Source organism: Lipophrys pholis (assembly GCF_963383615.2).
Source record: "Lipophrys pholis genome assembly, chromosome: 12".
Taxonomy (NCBI): domain Eukaryota; kingdom Metazoa; phylum Chordata; class Actinopteri; order Blenniiformes; family Blenniidae; genus Lipophrys; species Lipophrys pholis.
Window position 1 is genome coordinate 15591142 of NC_137641.1, and position 11846 is coordinate 15602987.

General features: G+C 41.0%; 1 protein-coding gene across 1 annotated transcript in view; it reads right to left on the reverse strand.

The window, feature by feature from the left end:
* The window catches only part of LOC308118091 (5-hydroxytryptamine receptor 4), a 53731-nt gene extending 42560 nt beyond the window's left edge, over positions 1-11171 (reverse strand). The window contains exon 1 of the mRNA XM_080477325.1: positions 11014-11171. The gene's annotated coding sequence lies outside the window, so the exon portion shown is untranslated. The remainder of the gene's footprint in view (positions 1-11013) is intronic.
* Between the last annotated feature and the right edge of the window lie 675 nt (positions 11172-11846).

Consider the following 11846-nt stretch of genomic DNA (forward strand, 5'->3'; position numbering starts at 1 on the left):
GGGCAGTAAACAACATCAATCCATTCGTCACGGAGATATTTCAGTGAGGAATGCATAACATTATCGGCAGATCACCGGTGTCAGCCAGGAATGGACATTTCTGCAGATGTGACAGCTTGATAGAATGACACTTCAATTATGCTCGCTGCATGACGAAATCCAACAGGTTACATCAGATCCGGCTGTCGAAAATGCCAAGACTGTCTCAGGCAGAGCAGAACACCAACCACGTTACCGAGGATGCAATAAATTGTTGCATAAATATATATTTAGCATGTTTCACGTGACCTGAATAACGCAGTCCTCATATTTTGCTCAGAGAATGTTCTCGTTTGAAAAAGTGTTGCGTTTTATGTTTCCATAAAGGCAGAGGAAGCGTCCACTACAGGAGAGACTTGATGTCCTCCTCAAATAGGTGAAAAAATATGTGCATATATCCGCATCTGCAATTAGCCAACGAGGAACAAATCAGCAATCCTAATTACTTTAGATAGATAGATAGATAGATAGATAGATTTTTTAAAGGCCGACGGATAAAGAAAACTGACTGATTTTAAGCAAGTTGTGATCTGAAGCACCATCTGGATGTCTCTCTTACCCTGGGGGCCATCTAACTGATGCACATCTTTTGATTCCCAAAGAAAGTCAAAGTTCCTTTCAGAGATGTCCATAACAAGATTGAATCATGCCTTATTTCAGTCAACAACGAAAGGTATTTAAATGGGTAAATATAAAGTTAGGGATCAGTGAAAAAAACCCGCTTGAGAATGTGAAACATAACTTACTCAAGGGTCTCTTTAAAAGATCTATTATTGTAACGCCTATATCATATTCAGCAGCGGTTCTCAAAGTGTGCATCTGGCCTCTGCTGGGAGATGGGGGGGTCAAGCAGGATACTCGCAGCATGATCGTTTCCTTTTGAAGCTGTACTACCTTAATACCTACTATACGTGATATTTTCTAAAAAGAGAATGAAATGTACTTTTGTCATTTTTAATCATTTTATTATATCTTTCGTGATTGTATAACAAACTAAAATATCAGTACCTGTCCAGATCGCGTTATCTGATTTTCTCTGCAGTACTTTTCATACAAAAAAAAAATCCCAGTGTATTATAGAAATATGTGTATTTGTGAATAAATGTGATATTTATGGTGTTCAACAAAATCAAAATATTAAACGTTAATGTAAACGATTATCAAAATAATGTTTGTCTGCACTGGCACTTAATTTTCCACATTATCATAATTAAGTTTTCATGGGCTCAGTATTAATATATGTGAAAACAGATGTTGCATTTTGAGCTGACCGTTAGTGTAGACTGTTTTTTTTATGTTTTGGTAAACTTCTATTTATTGGCGGGAGACACTCTTAATCCAGAATTATGTCAGTCCTCCTGTTTCTTTCAAGAAGCGGTAACGTCCGGATTACAGCGCGTCTTCCTCAAAAACCAACTTATGTAAGTTTAGGTAAATCTATTATCTTAATCAGTCATTATTCTTGCTATAAGGTCTGAGCAAATGCTCAGTAGCTCTACCATGAACCCCTTTTCTTTCACCCCCCGCGCCCCCTGAATCAATTTTTGAGTTGTGCAAATGACACTAAAGGTTCCACTTTTCTATGTAATTCTTCCTGATGTCCCTGCTCTTGCTCATCCTTCAACAAAAAAACACTAATGCATTTAATGTAAAACAAAAGAAATACGTCAAACATTTAAGACAAAGCTTTACTAAAATAATCAGCCCGCGTTATTAAACATTGCATCTTGTCTCCACACATGGAAAAACATTTCCATAAATATTTAATTGATCATAAAAAGAACGTTTGTACAAATGTGTACGTTCATGAGACCATTGGGAAAAATGTTATTGAAATTATATGTGGCCGTGTGGAAGACATCAGTAAAGATACAGCTCATTTAATTTTCTTGCTTATTTTTCTTTTTCAGGTGGGAAGTAAACACTTCACACCAAATCTCACACTTCAGTGTGCGTGTGTGTGTGTGTGTGTGTGTGCGCGTGTGTGCATGGAGGAGGAGTCTCTGGAACTGTTGCCAAGGACACACATCATGCTCTCGTGTCTGTCGTTTTACAAGTTTGATTTTCGCTACTTGCCTCTTAAACAAACTCGTCCTCAAACGGATGTTCTCACCTCAATCGACTGGAAAAACAATTTCGGCACCAGGAAATCCAAAGACATAATCTAATCAAGCATGGGAGCTTCATGAACCATCAAGATGCGTCAACAAGAGTCAGTTGAACATAAACTGCTCGGCATTGTAGACTGAAAACAACAGTTTTCTTTTCCTGAAGGAAGGGTGGGATATTTAACCAGCGCAGTGGTTTCGAAACCTTTTCTCGCTGGCCTGACTTTTAGGCCATTTTCAAGTGAAAACGCAGAACTTTCCTTGTGTTTTGAGTTTCCGTTTACACGACAATGGGGCTCGGAGCAACTGAAAATAGTCCGTCGACTCACACGTGTGCAGAAAAACCTATTTACTACGACAGTTAAGGAAAACCTGTGCTGTCCTCCATCTCCACAGATGGAGTTAGAGCGTTTTAAAAAAACTTGAGTTTTTGAACATCTGCACGGGAGATTGGGAACTGTTTTCAAAAAGTTACCTTTACACTGGTTCTGAGCACTGCTGTCGTGACAACGGACACTCAAGACACTACGGAAGTGTTTTTTTGTTTTTCACTCTGTCGTGTAAACGGGGCCTCAGTAAGTTATGATGCTCATGTGTCCGTACAAGGATATCAGCAGGATAGGAGTACTTTTTAACGAAGAGAAATGAGCGAGGAACTATATTAACATCTTCAGAAAATATTTTTGCTGTATTTCTAAACCTTAAAATTAGGTAAAGCTTACATTCATCGAAAGCAAACAAAGAAATTCAGACTAGTCCAGAAGTATTAATTGATTTAATGCTGTTGGAAAGATTACAAATAGGCTGGGCCATCATTCTTTTGAACTTAAAAAAACAAACCAAAAAAAGGAAGCAGAACTTTTCCAAATGAGCAAAAAGTCACTGTCTAGTTTTCCCAACTCCACCTGGACAAAGTGTGATGTTTAGTGACAGCAGGTTACATGTTGCCGTCTCAAATGTGCATTGACTGTGGGAAAGAAAAATACACGCACACACACACACACAGAGACAACATGCAAATTCACACAGAATCGACTCAAAGCTTCCTACACATGCGAAATTGGATTTATATCTGGGAAATTTGGCTCTCAAGTCAACACCTTAAAGTTTATCTTGTGGCAGGATATAATATCCTGCAAAAAGAGAAAACTGAATAAACTGATTAATTCACCGTAGGTCTGCTTCACATCGTTATATTACAATTCTAAGTTCTTCTACTACTGTCAATTGAATCACATCATTCTACTTGGCAAATCAAACAAAAGTTATTGATAGGCTGTTTTTTATTACAGGAGAAGAAGGTGTGAACTTATCCTTCACGCAGAGCAGCACAATTACGAAGGATAAAGAGTGCAAACAAAGGAACTTTTGCTAAATCAATTACAGGTTGGTAAGTTGTCAGCTCCAAAAACAAATGGTTTGTTTGAGGAATACAGGTTTGTTTCAGGCTAAAATTAATTTGTGATGTGATGTTACGTTTCCTGGAAAGCGTGACCTTGTTCTCCAAAGTCTGATAAAAGTCTTGGACTTAAAGCTCTAAAGCTACTTTCACCAACTACCGCATCAGTCACTCAAATCACCTGGCACTTCTCGACATGGGAACAAGACGGACCCTCTCGCAGCGCTCGGGGCAATAATTTATCCAGGGAGGATATGAAGGTGCAGAAAAATAGGATCTTTCCACAGTGACAGCAGCGAACGTTGAACTCTGTGAGGACAACTGGGCCATCAGCCTGGAATAGCTGCTGTGATTCCTGTTGGACAAAGTCCCCAGAGAATTAACTGATTATTTTCTAACCACTGCCAAATGTTAGCCAGGAACTTAAAGGCACGCATTAAATCACAGTCAATTGCTCCGTACATGAGACATATCATTCGCATAGAGGACGGTAAATCTTGCAGGACCTAATAACTAGTTGGCATCGGGAAGCTTTTTATGGTGCTTCAGCGCTCCGAGTTCCTGATTTGGAGTAAGATCAGTTCAGTAAAAACCAGGTTGTGGCGTTTCAGTTTCCTACGGCGTGCACTACCGTGCTGTTCTTGTGTGATCTCTTTCAGGCTCATTAAAATAATCCCCTGCATCATGATAAATGTGTCCTCCACATTCTTTCCCAGCAAAATTCAAAATAACACAAGTTTTTATATGTAGGGAAAAAGTGGGATTAATTGTAGATATTTCACAAAAATTGTGTTTAGTATAAAAAACTAAAGAAAAAAGAAAGGATTAACCGCACGAATGATTTCCTACCGGGTGTCCAAAAGATTTGGCCAGAAATTGCCCATAACAACAAAGTCAATGAAGTGTTGAAACCCGGCTCAGTCGCAGCTGGTGTAAATTAGTTTCAAGAGAAAGAGCACTGATGGAGCCCGTTTACACAACGTTTCTAGTGAAAACGCATCGCTCGTGTGTTTTCGTTTTAGAAAGGTTGCACGTACTTACGCCAGCGTTTTGAAAACATCTGGCAGAAACGCTGAAAACGATGTCGATCTGATGTTTTTGGAATGAAACCACACTCAAATGCACAAAGAGAAGAATACGCTATGAACATTAATGTCAAGTATACGGACGGACGATGACGCTGGAATACTCTTACGGGCGACTCTCAACAAAGAAACTACCAAATCCCAGGGGAACATGGACTGGGAGTCATGACACTCTGGAGGAAAACATTGTTGTTTTTGTGCACATACAGACGACATTTTTACCACGACTGTGGTGTGCGTGCACAGTGGCGGCATTCCCCACCGCCTTCACGGCGAAGGGGTCGGACTGTTTTCTAAAAGTTCCACCTCGGGAGCCGTTTTCTAAAACGTTGCATTTTCAGCGGCTCGGAGCGCCGTGTAAACGGACACCCGAAACGCAAAAGAAGTTCTTAATTTTCCCATGAGGACATTGTCGTGTAAACGGGGCCTTGATCAGAACAACAAGTCTGAAAGCACAAAGACACTTGACGTGACCTGTTTTAGCGTTCTTCTTTATCACAAATCATATTATAACAACACTCAACATTGCAAATGGCATGTTCACCCGACATGGTGCCGTCTTACTGAAAACAATCTTCAGGATCCTTGCGGTGACCTCATTTTAGCTTTCGGAGATGAACATGAAAACTACTCAGGAAAAAAACAAAACGGATGTCGAAGCCTTCGGGGAGCTGAAAAGCAGCACGGGTTTGAATACATCATTTGGCAGCCAGCACATGCTTTCCCAACACTTTGTGTACGATATCAGAGAAGGTTAATTCTTGAGGAAAAAGGACTCTTACCTGCTTTACATTCATTTCCTTCCATGGATCACATATTGAAGTCAACAAAATCAACAAGCCGCTCATCCAAAACTCCAAGGTGTCATTCCACCAACACACACATTCAATCGCTGAATATTTAAATACCCTTAATTACCCCAATCTTCACCCGTTGTGGAGAGGTGCCGGGGACTGTTCCACATGCTCACGGGGATGCACTAAATCACACACTAGCTCCCAGCACGCATGATCGGAGCGAGCTGGAGCGACTCTTGAGTGAGCGGAGCGTCTGGTGGGGATGGAGCAGTGTGGGTGAGGGTAATGGGTTGTGAGCGGGTAATTGAGCGTGCGAGTCACAGTGAGGGTGCCAGCTCAGGGGGCAAAAGGAAGAGAATGACTAAAGACTGGGCTGAGCGACGCACGCACAAGCCCACGCCCACATGCACACGGCCTTCTGTGGACAAACATGAAAGACAGCGGGCAGGACGTGGAAATATAGCATCTACCAAGGGGCCTAACCCCCTGACTGCAGCTTCCCTATGGATTTACTTAGGACTGATCAGTTTTCCACTTTCTCATCGTGACAGTGACATAGCGTCAATATTTCCATCGACACAAACTCCGCCGGGGAATAGCGGCCAAAAAAAGACAGACACCAACAGAATGCATGATTGAATCCCGACTTCGGGATCATTTGAAGAGAACTTTTTAAAATGACGATAGTTCCTCTCTGATTAATTAAGAAATGGCTAATTTTGACCTTCAGTCTGAACTCTGTCGGAGTTCCTTTGGAAGTCCACCACCATTGTGTAATTGAAGGATACATCAAGGCTTTAAGACTTTAAAGCAGAGGTCTCCAACCCTGGTCCTCAAGGGCCCCTGTCCTGCATGTTTTAGCTCTCTCCCTGCTTCACAATACCTGACGATAATGATGATGTCATCACCCAGGTTGTGAAAAAGCCCAATATCGAGCCCCTCATTGATATCAGGTGTGTTGCAACTGGGAGAGAGCTGAAACATGCAGGACAGGGGCCCTGGAGGACCAGGGTTGGAGACCTCTGCTTTAAAGCATGTTTTTTGTTTTTTTTAAATGAATAAAGTCTGATGAAGACCATCAAACTGACGAGAAGTCATTTCTTATTTAAAAATGATCGCAATGACAATCTAAAAATGATTTACACTCCTATCTATCTATCTATCTATCTATCTATCTATATGCAAGCACAAATATACACATACTTACATAAGTAGAAAGACACAGACAGACAGACACACACACATTTATCCTACCCCTTCTCCAATATTCAACAATTACATTTATAACATGAAATCATCAATAATCAAAATGCATAATTACCCTGCTTCCTGAATCCTATATATTAAATATGTAGTTATATATGTTGTACCTTCAATGTTTTGAAGAATTCATGATAAAGAAGAATCAACGAATGATGATGAGCACGCCCGCACCCACACTGAGTTGGGAGTCACAATGTTGTTCACCTGGACCTTCAGACCAAGCGAACACAGCCAGATACTCAAATGGATGACAGCTGTGCTTCAGCGTGTGTCATCAGCATTAGTCAGTGAATAAAACCCTCCACTCTGTAATGACTGCAAGAAGCAGGTCAAATTTGCATCAGGTCCTTTCCGTGTTGAATCAACCCACCTCACAAGATCCCTTATCTCAATAGCCAAGACGCAGAAGGTATAGACGGATGTGGGTGAGGTGACACTGATAGTGAGTCCCGGTTCGTGCTGGGAATCAGGCTAATGAGGTGTGGTTGGTACAGATGGCCCTAAAATTAGCATCTGTCTCTTACATGTCTGCGGGGAGTGGCTAATAAGGACAGCGCAGCAGGTGATGGCCGGGACTGGAAATGAACTGAACTCATCCCCAGAATCCCTTTTTCTGTGGCTGAAATGGCGAATTACCAAAGGGGTGAGGCTCCTCCTGTAAACTCTTTGCCTCTCTGATGAATTTACAAGCGCTTCCACCTGAGAACTGGTCTGCTCCGAGTCTTCCCAGCACTGGAAATATCCCTCACTTGAGATTTCATCTCCCGCACACTTATTTACTTCAAAGATAATCAAAATCGGATTAGAATTACATCCAGATTCAAAATTTCATGCAATAAATCATCTAATAACTGTAAATCACTGTGACTGTTTCCACTTTTTTTTTTTTTTTTTTTTCTATCTAATTCATCTTCTTTCCAGATGCTGGCAGAAGTTGCACAACTGGGACTATGTCTTCCTGGGAAACAGGCGATGAGGATCAAGCAGCTCCACTTTTTTTGATGCCGACTTGGATCAGCGCTGTGTGTTTAAGGATTACACAGTGCTTGCTCCTTGTAAAAATGTTTTGTACACGTCGGCGAGCCAAAAGACGTTGGCAAGCCAGTGCTGGATTGGACAAAGTTAGCTGAGAAGTCATGAAAGCGATTTCTCTCCTGAGCCCGGAGTTAACCGGCGGCCGGATGAATACGCTTCATATCGGCGTGTGATGGCTGCAGTTCGTGCCAGTCGATTTAATTATATACGAACTGTTCATTTTGGACGTCTGTGCTTCGCTAAATCTTGCTTGGCAGCGATTCAGAGCAGGGTTGGATACTTCGATTACGTTTCATTCAAGCACTGAAATAGAAAATATGTCAGGTGAGATCATGAAGTGGGACCACAGAGCCGGTCGTGTCCACTTGTGTAAACTTCATAAAAGCAGCATGCTGTCCTCATAGAACTTGAAACCATCATTGATCGTAACAACCATAGTTGCAACACACTCTATAGACATGGGAATTCCCAAATTTAACAAATGCCTTGAATTATCACAACAATACGGTGGGTTTTTATCAATCTAAGTCAGGTTGTGTCAAACATAAGGCCCATGGGCCAAACGCGGCCCGCAGGAGGATTTTTCAAAGAAAATAATGATATTTTAAACACATTTCTTCAGGAGTAGCAGACACAACGGAACACTGAGACCCGAGCTGAGATACTGGTGAAGCTGCCATGAAAGATGGCCACCTCATTGCTATCAAACTGGCCTCAAAGTCATGTTGTCAAGGTGAGTTTGTCAAAACATGCACTCCTTCTGTGACCAGGCCGCAATAGACCAACAGCCTCTCTTTAGTCTGTGTCCATCAAAATAGGCGAAATATAATGAATTATCGAAAAAACTAATCAATTCTTTGTAAAAAATCCGATGTTCAGAAGCAGTGAGAAACTTGTGAGCATGTGTAACAGACTTTCAGTCCACCTGGCAGCTGAACATGTCCTCATATACTTTGAGGTGTTATTACAGGAAATACAAAAATATACACAATCAAACATCAGTCTGACTCCCATTTCCTGAGCCCACACTGCACGCTGACATCAACGACCGCTTTTTCCTGATTGATGCCTTTGTGGGCGAAGCAGACCGAAACAATTTGCATAATTTCTTTGGTCCCGTCGTCTAGAACTATGTACCAGCGCCGCCCTCTGGATGGTGAGACGCGCTGAGGGCAGAAATATGTCACATGTGGACACTTGTGCCAGTTTTCAAGTCGACGATTTGGAAAGCGGAGCGAGGCAGATACAACCAATATATACTAAAATAAACTGACTCACTTTCCCGAGCTGGATCCAGAGTGACATCATTGTCTTTACTGGCAGAGTCAGTAAATAAAATCACAATCCACTTCTCCGTATTTAATGTTTCAGTCACTTAATTCCCGGTTTCTGGCTCAATTATGTGAGCGCTGTCTGGCTCAGATAAACAGGGAAACAAAGTTTGAAGCCAAAATTGTTCGACCTGTCAATCAATCTATCTTCAGCCACCTGTGCTTTCCAGTGATTGGTTGATGAGGGGAAAGGGGCGGGGACTGAGAGTTAGTTTAAGGAACTAGCTTTGACCAGATGGGTTTTTTTTATTGTTTTTGTGACCCCCAACTTCTGCACCAACTGAACTTTCAGAAAGCTGGATTTGCTGAATATAGATTCTCAGCTTTTTTCTAGATATTTCGTGTTTTTATTCACATTGCAATGAGACCGAATACCAACACGAAGACCTGAAATCTCTTTTCTACAGTACAGGAACTTTTACAGCAGGAGATAATGCTTCTATGGACTGAACGCATATCTACCATCCAGACCCACACGCAGACGTTCCTCGACAACTTAATGTAAATTATAAAGTGTTCAATCATCTTATCTGGATATTAAGTCCAAAGAATCAAGGTCTTTATGGATTATTAAAGCAAATAATCTGATTAACTTCACCTGGACTCAGCCGGGATTGGTTCCCATGACCCTAAAATACATAATGCGGTATAAAAGATGGACGAATGGATAATCTGTGTAAGTTTCAGCTCTGAGAATCTTATTTATAAGAGAAGTTACATTTATATTGCTGTCTGAATATGTCTTCAGTGTCCAATCTGCACCTTGCTGAAAAGTTAACTTTCCCTCTTGTTTTACAACTGCTTAGATTATTAAGCTCGTATGAAAACAGTTCTTCGTCTTGCTTTTCTTCATCTCCGCTTATCTCTTTCTCTCACACAAGAATGCTCACAAGCGAGCAGCCACATTTACAAGGCCTCACAGCAGCTCTTTGACCCTATTCTCATGATTATCTACAGTTCTGCTACACTGTTTGCAGCCAATTACAAGCTTAATTGGTTAAAAAGCATCCAGCAGCGGCCTGTCCCACAGCAGTGCATTTGCTTAAAAACGTGTGGATATGTACTCAAATATGTGTGTCATGTTCTTAAACTCAATGGCGAATACAGTAACAAAGAACAAGTTGAACTATTGAGATAGTAAAACATCACTTGACAGTTTAAACACATAAAACAACTTTTCATGCCTCCTTTTTAGGAAGCCTGACATGTAAATCTCATTAATCTTACTGAGGATTTCGCTGAATTCTTAATACCGGGTCAGATTTTCCTGGACTCTTTTCGTTTTGTTCCCTCATCTCCTTTTTCTTTCACTTTTTCCCCTGGCCTAATACACTTATACAATCCTACTGTGTGTTTACCCACCTGTAAAGTCTGGGTGACACACCTCAACTCAAATGACAGAGAGCAAGTAATAAAAGAAGACAACACTGCAGCATAGGAAGTTCAACAACAGTCGAACCACTCATTTCCAGCATCTTAGTTTCTCATCTTCTATTCCAATCACACACCTTTCAAGGAAATACAACCAGAATAAACTAATTAGGGCACAGGAAAAAGTAAATATTAGCTAATACTATACAAATGAAGTGCATCCAGTGTCTTTCAAGGCAAATAAAGCTCTAAGCTATTTTTTTAAATGGCATTTTAACGTTTTAATTAAGTAATTTGGGTCAAATTAACAAATAATAAAACACAGATGACTTTAAAGGATTAATCAATTTCGATAAGTTGTGCCATTTAAAGATCAACACTGAGAGGTATAAGATGCAACAATGAAATATAGTAAAAAAGAAAATAAAAAAAGGTAATCTTTTTGTGGTTATGATGACCAATATACAGTAATTCTGGATTAAACGTACTTTTACTTTCATTTTTTTTTAATGTACTGACAAGTCTTTTTAATGTCTTTCTTTTCTAAAATATTATTATCTATGAAACTTTGACATTTTGTCTCACCGGTGTCGGGCTCCTCGCCTCCTCCGTCCAGCACGCGCAGGTGACCTCCTCCTATTCTCCTATTCCAACTGAAAACCCTCACGCAGACCCGCCGCCGCGTGCCCCACGCACACAGAGGGTCTCAGCTGCACGAGCCGCGGTGTGACAGAGAGAGAGAGAGAGTTAGAGAGCGAGAGTGCGAGAGAGCGAGAGAGAGAGAGAGAGAGAGAGAGAGAGAGAGAGAGAGTATTAATGCTCAATGCCGCCACCGCGTGGTTATGTAATGCAACGACCGAGACTGTGTGCGGGTTATTAATTATCGCAGGTGCACTTTGCACTTGCACGTGCTTTGTAGTGTTGTCTTATTTGAATTAGAACACTGGTGTATAACGCAAATATGTCAGGTTAGACATGAAGTGGGGCCACAGATCCGTTGTGTCCACTTCATAAAAACAGTTTACGGTCCTCATAAAACTTTAAACTGTTATTTACTGGAACAACCATAGTTACAACACAATATAGACAAGGGTGTTTGGACACCCGTGATACTGCCATGAAAGATAACTACCTCGTTGGGTTGCGATCAGACTCGCCTCAAAGCCATGCTGGCAGGGTGAATTTGTAAAAACATGCAACATTTTAAAAAGATAGGAAAAGTTTTTGGGACATTCCATTGTATTTTGCACCAGAAGGTAGTAGTCATTTTCAGTAGAAATTCTTTGGTTTTGTGAAAATAGGCATTTTCATCATGTATATTCTGACTCCATACCACAACAAATATAAACTTTGAAGTTTAAATCTAATGGTGATCATGTCACTTTGCCGGTCCGGCCACTCATGATGACATTGTGCTG